Raw genomic sequence first — 8,390 nt, forward strand, 5'->3', positions numbered from 1 at the left:
CCCTGGGGAGCTCCAGGGAGAAGACCTGCCCAGTCTCTCGGGATGCTGATGGGGTCTCCAGTAAGCCTCAGAATTTTTCCCAGAGAGGGGAGCTGAGGTGTTTCGTGTGTTTGAGAGAGATGGTGTAGGGTTCTTCGGGCTCAGAGTTTGAAAAGGGAGGAATTACAACTTTAGATTATACAAGAGTAGGAATTGAGGTTTCCCAGGAGAGATCAGAAACCGCTCCAAGTCTCAGAGAGGCAAGGAGGATCCTCCAGTATTCACAGCAGATCCGGGTGCCCCACTGGAATTCCGGGGAACGAGGGGGATGGGTGAGTCAGGAACTACTCAGAAAAAGAGCCCAGGTCTCCACGGTGGCTAAGAATCACGGTGGGGTCCAGAAAAAAAAAGAGGCTGGGGGACTCTCTGAGAGCCCAGGAGAAAGACCTGGGGTCCCGGCAGGGCTCAGTCCAAGGCACTGTGGTCCACACCGTAGCTCGGAAAAGCAGAGCAAAATACTCTGGGGGGACACAGGACCTGGGAAGGGACACTCAGTGAGTCTGTCTTCAGTCGCTCGGCTCCCCCTCCCCCTGGCTCCCAGGGCTGGGCCGGCCGGGATCGCTCCAGACTCAGCTCGGGGTCCCGCGCTCCCCTCGGTCTTCCCACCCGGGTCTCCCGGGCACGGGCCCCTCGCGCTCTCCTGCCTCCGCGCCGCGCCGGCCCCAGCTCCGCGGTGCCTCCGAAACGTCCGGCTTTGCTCGCCTCCGCCCGATCGGCCCTCCGGACCTGCTGCGCTCGCTGCCGGCCTCGCCCCATCCGCCCACCCCCTCACCCCACCGGCTATTTCGGGCTCGACCCGTAAATAACACCCGCACCTGTTGCGGGCGCCTGTTGCCATAGGGATCCCGGGTATTTTAAGGGGATGAGGGGCGGGGGAGGGAGGACTGTAGGAAGGAGGGGCTGGGGGCCGGGTCTTCAACAGGCAGAACTTAAGGAGACTTGTTTCCCCCCACCCCCAGGGTCCGAAGACCGGGCTGCAAAGTCCAAACTCCCAAATCTGCAGGCTATGGAGCCAGTAAAGGATTAAGAACTTCTGTTTCTGTCCTGAGCAGGCTGGGCTGGAGACTCGCTGGCTCGCTGAATTACTGGGTTCTAGGGGCCAGAAGCTAGGGAGAACGATCCGAGGTGGGGTTGGGGTGGACCCCTGAGTCTGAGGGAGGAGGACTTGAGTGTGGGCTTCTGGCTTCGAAAGAGAAGGGACTTGGTCCGAACTCCTGAGTGTGAGGGAGGAGGGCTTGAGTATACTTCTGGGTTTCAGGGAGAAAAACAACTGAACTAGGTGTGAGGGAGGAGGTCTTCCATATAGGCTTCTGGTCCTGAGGTAGGATGAGCAAGGTCTAGACTCCTGGGTCTGAGGGAGGAAGCTGGAACCTAGACTCCTGGATCAGAGGGAGGAGGCTGGGGTGTGCACTCCTAGTCTGAGGGAGGAGGCTGGGGTGTGCACTCCTAGCCTGAGGGAGGAGGCTGGGGCCTAGACTCCTGGATCAGAGGGAGGAGGCTGGGGTGTGCACTCCTAGTCTGAGGGAGGAGGCTGGGGCCTAGACTCCTGGGTCTGAAGGAGGAGGCCTAAGACCTGTATTCCAAGAGGAGTTGCCTGAGCCTACACTCCAAGGCCTGGAAAAGGCCTTTGTAGCCAGAACGCTGGCATCAGTAGATAGATCAATTGCAGTGTTGGGTCTTCAGTACCCTGGAAGGTACAAAAGGCAGACCTCAGGGAATTGGGGGTGGGGGTGGAGGTGGGAGGCATGAAGCAGAGCAACTGTGCACATTGGATTTATTAGACGGGGTGCCGCCCCCCCTCCGCCGGGAACCTTCCATGCAGTTTCAGCTCCCCCAGGGGTGGAGACCCAGACAGGGACTACCATGTGGCATGGCAGCCCGGCCTGAGTCTTAACCCCTCACTCCCTGTCTCAGCCCTTCTGTGGACCATCCAGGTGAGACCCACCTTCTACCACCTCCTTGCTTCCCCAAGGTGGCTCCTCTGGGTGGGCCTGGTGCTGTGACCAGGCCCCTGGGACAACCATGCTGCGGCTTCTGCTGGCTCCGCTCTGTACTTTATCATTGGAGGTGATTGGGTGTCTGACTCGCCCCTCGAACTGGCCCAGTAGCCATGGTACTCCCCAGTATCTGTTTCAATGCCAGACGGAGACACTTCGGCTCGGTGATACGAATGAATGGCATGTTGCAATGAGCTGACCTGTACACGGCTCCTTCTCCAGGCTACGAAAGATGTGACCTACCCCTCCTTGATGACCTGTCTCTGTTCTACCTGGCTTAGCTACCTGTCTCCAAATTCCACAAGGTGGACACAGCTCTAAAATGGAAGGACCTAGCATCCCCAAGTCCCCAGAAGACATTCCTAAGCACTGAGTGCATTTTCATTTCTGAATGAACGAAGGAAACATCCCTGGATCTCTCAGGGCTGGGTGGCCTCCAAGCCCCATGATGTCAACTGCAGGAGCTGGAGAGGGGACAGGATAGCCTAATTTTGGAAGTCCTCCTGAGTCTTTCCTGTCTGCTATCGAGCTGCTCTCCCCCGACCCCTTCTCCTGGGCTCTGGGTCTCCCCAACCTTCCCAGTCCCATCTGCTGTAGTAGCTCTTGAAATTTGGGGTGTATTTTCTGTCTTCTTGCTTGTACATTTTCCTTATTTATTGATTGGTTGGTTTCTCAGTGGAGATTTGGAACTAGCTCTTGTAGGCCAGGCTGGTCTCGAACTCACAGAGATCAGCCTGCCCCTGCCTCCCAAGTGCTGAGATTAAAGGCTTGAGCCACCACTGCCTGGCTCCTTTATTTTTAAATTAAAAAAAAAATCATTTATTTTAGAGTGGTATACGGGCATGTGTGTGTGGGGGGGGGGGGTCAGAGAGCAACTTGTAGGAGTCAGTTTTCCTTCTGCCGTGTAGATCCAGGGCAAGGTTTAAATTCAGGTGGCCACACCTGCCAGCAAGTGCTGCTGCCTGCTAATCTGTCTCACTGGTCCTCTTAAAATGTGTGTGTGTGTGTGTGTGTGTGTGTGTGTGTGTGTGTGTGTGTGTTCTAAGAAAACGTATCCCTCTAAAGCTCAAGCAGGCCTTGAACTGCGTCAGCCTCTTTAGTGCTGGGATTATCCTCATGAACCACAGTACCCAGCTCTGTGTCATTTTCATACCAAAATAATAATTGCTTGGATTCCGTTTTCCTCTTCTTTCCTCACCCCCACCCCCACCCCTCTCATGCTGGATCAAGGCTTTTCTCTCTGGAATAGGACAGAAGTCACCACTGTCCATGCAACAAACTTCCTAGTCTTCGGTATCTTTTTCCAGCTCTCAGCGGCACTGGGCCCAGATGACTGACTTCCTGCTTCATAAAACATTATGTACTTTCCACTTTTCCTTTTTTCCCTTCTTCATTTTGTGCTAGGGGGTGAACCTAGGGCAAGTGCTCTGCCCTGAGCCACGCCCCCAGCCCCTCACTGGGGGATTCTATGCAGGGGCTCTAGCCCTGAGCCACACACCCCACCAACACTTCTTTTGCCCTCTGAGAGGGTCTGCCTTTCTGCTTACCCCCAGGTCACTCCCTGTCCTAGAGATGCCTTAGATGTTCCCACATTGTGTCCTAACTCTAGCCACAGTACCCTTCAAAGTTACCCCATTCTGTTGCATTAACATCTCCTGTGTGCTGACATTACTAATACTTGTATTTCCAGCCCTGACCTCTTCACCACTCTCATCACAAACCAGCTGGCTACCCGATACCCTGGCTTGGATTTCCAGAGGCATCACCAGCTGGGCATGTCCAAAAGAGAACCTTTGATTCCTCCCACCTAAAATCTGTCTGGTATACAATGGTGCAACTTCAGCTCAGATTTCCTTTTCTTCTCTTAACCTTGGTTTATTGGTGTCCCCCTGCCCCCAGGCCTAGCTCACCACCACTGTAGACACCATCTGGAAAATTCCATGCCCCCAATGCTTGCTTCCCCTTTTAATTTTTTGTTGTTTTTGATACAGGGTCTCATGTAGTTCAAGCTGGCCTTGAGCTCCTGATACTCCTGCCTCCGACTCCCAAATACTAGCTTTACAGACCTGAGCCACCACGCCGTTTATACAGTGATGAGGATGCAGCAAAGAGTCTCCTGCGTACAGGGAAATTACCCTTTGGACGGAGCCACATTCCCAGATCTGCATGGAAGACAGAGTCTCATGTGGCCAAGGACAGGCTTGAATTCCTTCTCACTTTCTCGCTCCCTGAGTGCTGGAGTATAGGCATGCCCCACCCCCACCCAGCCCTCTTTCAGACTGTGGAATCATTCCCAGTGCAGAACCAGGATTCTGTTACTGTTTTGTTTAAACGAAGCTATGACCCCCACCACCACCCGCATGCCTGTGCTTAAAGCTCTCCAGGTGTTTCCCATCAGAACTGGAACAGAATACCAATGTTCTCTCTCTCTCTGGCCAGGGCTATAAGGACTCATCGGTGTTTTGTTCCCTACACTTTGGAAGTTGTGTGCAACTTGCTCATCCTTGCTCACGCCCGTCACTGCAAACCGTTTGTCTTGAATGGCTCTGACCTGCCATATGGTTTCCGTATCCTCTGTAGCTTTTGCAGTTGGTTGAGAGATTCTCCATGTGCAGTTCACAATTGCTACCTCAGCTTTTAAAAAGTTTGTAGGTAAACACCAGCACTCCTAGCTCCAGCTTTCCTTTCTTTTTTCTTCCTTCCTTCCTTTCTTTCTCTTTCTTTCTTCTTTTTAATAAAATGTCTCATGTATCCCAGGCTAGCTTCAAATTCTTTATATGCCCGAAAAATGACCTTGAACTTCTGATCCTCCTACCTCCACCTCCCAACTTCTGGGTCTCCACATGTGCAGGAACCATTGCCAAGTTTGTGCAGCACTGGGGGTTGAACTCGGGGCCTTGTGGATTCTAAGCAAGCTTGCCACCTGCAGCCTCCTGCTTAGCCTTCATTTATGGACCTAAGTATTTACTGCTCCCCTCCCATAGCACCCCCGACCCTTGAAGAGGTTCCAAAAGAGCAGGCCCCTGTCTGTCTACCCATCACTTGCTGTGGTCTGAGTGTGAAATACTCCATGGTGGATATTAAGAATGCTGTTTTGGATTGTTGGGCTTTGGGGAAGAGATTGGATCCTGAAGGCTCAGTCAGTAGGTTAATCCCTTCGTGGATTCATATGGTGGCTTTATCATTAGTGGTGAAAGCAGAGGCTGGAAAGTTACTTGGTGTGCCTTGGGAAGCTATCTAGCCCCAAACCATTTGTCTCTCTGTTGCCTGTCTACCATGATGTAAGGAGTCTCTTCAGAGGATCTAGGACAGATTGCTGCCTCCCCCCCCCCCACTGATTAACTCTAGATCCTATTACATGGTAGGCTCTATCAATGAGCCACAACTCTACACTTCCCTGGGGGAGTCTAGGCAGGGGCTCTGCCACTGAGCTACAACCCCAGTCCCTCCCTGGGAGACTCTAGGCAGGGGTTCTACCACTGGACTATATCATCTGCCTTCTCTTTGCTTTTTGTTTGGAAATAGCCTCACCAAGCTGGTCTTGAACTCAGGAAGTCGAGCAAGAGATCCTCCTTCCTCAGCTTCCCGAGGTCTGCACCACCAGGGTTAGCATACAAAGTGTTTCTCTTTTGCTAGTTTTGTGTGTGTGAGTGTGTGCATGCCCCGTGTACACGACAGAGAGGGGAGAGAGGGTGGGAACAGGGGACCATCTGGATGCCCTGGGCCTGGAGTTCTCAGCCACTTGATGTGGGTGCTGGGAACTGACCTCTGGTCTTCTCACAGAGCTGTCAGCATTCCTAACCACTGAACCTCTTCAGCCCAATATTTCTCAGGAGGTAGAGGGCCTCTGCGGGTTCCAGGCCAACCTGACCTACACAGCGATGATACCCTGTCCAAATAAAATAAATTTCTTAAGAGACAAGAAACACCCAATCCTCTATGCCTCCTGGACTTCGTACCCACCTCTGTGAGGGTCGGGGTTTTCGGTTGCTGTTTTGTGTCTTCGAAACGTGGTTGCCAGGCTTTCACCAGCCGCTCCCTGTCTGCCCCTGCCCCACGCCCTCGGAGCCCCCCTTTCGGCTCCCTCTCAGAATGACCTTCTTTGCTTTTGCCTTCTGTCTCTGACGCACACCCGATTTTGTTTTTCTTCCTTCCTTCCTTCCTTCCTTCCTTCCTTCCTTCTTTTTCTTTTTTGACAAAGCACACCAGATTTTGATCTCTTCTGCCCTCCCCCTCCCCCATCCCTCCTTTCTCTCTTCCTCCTGGCCACTTCCTACCTCCCCTTTGCTCTGGGCTTGACCTTTGAACTACAGATCCCGACATGCCTCAGAACAGTTGTGTCCTCCACGTTTGTTTCTTCACCTCACCTCTCACTATGCCTAGTCTCTCCACAAGCCACCCTCCCTACACCAGCCCCACGCACGCACGCACGCCCGCCCGCCACCGGTGCCACTAATTTATATACCTTGCCACATTTCCCAGCGTCCCTTCCTGAAAAGCCCTCACAGATTTCTTCCTCCCAGGCCCCTCACTCAGCCTCCCCACCTTCTAGTTCCACCTGCACCCCAGAAGCAAATGTCCTCCCCCACCCCATTTCGCTGGACGGCGTTGGACACAGGCTGGCCTCAGTCTTAGATAGCTGAGGATGTCTTTAACTTCTGATCCTCAGGCTCACACCTCCCAAGGTGGGGATTGCAAGCAGGCCTTACCTCTCATGAAGATGGAACCCAGGCTTGATGAGCATTCTCCCGACTGAGCTCTTCCTTTGCATTTTTTTTTCTGGAGTCTGCCTTTTAGCCTTGGGCAGCCTCGAATTTACAGTCCTCCTGCCTCAGCCTCAGTACTGAGATGACAGGTGTGCGCCATTCACGAGGGCTGCCTAAAGCACATTTCTCATGCCCAGCCCGTATGCTTTCTTTCCTACGCCCCACACTTCTTCCCTCGTGTCCTCTGAGCTGGTTCCCCCCCTCAGCTTGGAAGTCCTATGAGTATGGACAGAAGGAAACGCATGCAATATCTCCAGCATCGCTGAGTACAGGGCTGGTGCACAGGCCTCCGGGATTATTTGCTGAGCAAAAGGAAACCAGTAAGAAGCGCTCTCTGCCTGCTGAGTTACTGCCAGGTCCCTACCCTTCTACCATAAAGCCTCTATCTGGTTCCATTGTACTGTCAATCTCTCTCAGCCTCCCCTTGGAAGAAAGCCCAGGCCCCTCAGTCTGGAACTGTTAAGACTCTGGTGTGTCGATCCTCCACTGCCTCCAAAACCTCCAGCTTTGAGTTCTACAGTCATTGTCCTTGCTCCACCTCCCGTTCCTCTTGGCTGATTTGCTTCCTCGGGTTGCCTCCATCTCCGAAGGCACATACCAGACACCTGCTGGTCCTGAGTCCAGGCATCGCTCACTCTAGGATGTTCCCTTCCCCCTGCACATGTTTGGCAGTGGGTGACTCTGTCCTGTGTTCTCAGGGTGACCACTGTGACACAGAAAGCAGAACAGTGATATGTCACCCCCAGATGCCAAACCACACGGCACAGAATGTTAGCAGTTGTTTACGAGGTAGGATGTTGGTGGCCGAATCAATGGATGGGGAAATGGCAAGTCCTGGGCAGTATTTCTGACCATTCCCCTCCCCCCCACCTTTATTTTTTACGTTTGTTTTTATTTTTTGTGAGCGGGTGTTCATGTCTATGAACCACGGGCATATATGTGCTGGTGGAGGACAGAAGAAGATGTATGTAACTTCCTAGAACTGGAAACTTGTGGACTGCCATGTGGGTGCTGGGAATCGAACCTGGTCCTCTGGAAGAACAACCAGTGCGGTTATCTGTTGATCCGTCTCTCCCGCCCCTTGAATGAATGAATGGAAAATGACCCCAACCTCCCGAGTCTCCTGAACAGCAGACACCACACCTGAGATCCGCATTTGAGGCAGAATATTCTGCCTCCCACAAGGGTCCTCTGCCTCTTAACTCTTAACTCTGAGTTCCTGTCTTTGCGCTCAATTCCTGTTTAAAGCCGCTTCATGGCCCTTTTTGTTGGTCTTATAATAAGTCACTTGGGAGTCCTGAACCAGTTTGTCTCCAGGCTCCTCGCTCAACCATAGCTGGCTCACTATACTCCGGGGACACCCTGGAAGCTGCTTCCTGTCCCAGGACCTTGGTATGTTAAATCTTCTACCTGGGTCACTTCACCCTAGGTCTGCTGACTAGCTAGTACCATTCACTGAGTTAATTGCCCTACCTTGGAGCACTCTGGAGCATCTCATATTCAATCCCATCCCACCCCATCCCCAGGTGGGTATTTTAAAATACCAGAGTGCCAAGGCTGGCCTCAATCTCAGCACGCAGCTCAAATG

The sequence above is a fragment of the Phodopus roborovskii genome, unplaced genomic scaffold (genome assembly GCF_943737965.1).
Source record: "Phodopus roborovskii unplaced genomic scaffold, PHOROB, whole genome shotgun sequence".
In the NCBI taxonomy this organism is placed as follows: domain Eukaryota; kingdom Metazoa; phylum Chordata; class Mammalia; order Rodentia; family Cricetidae; genus Phodopus; species Phodopus roborovskii.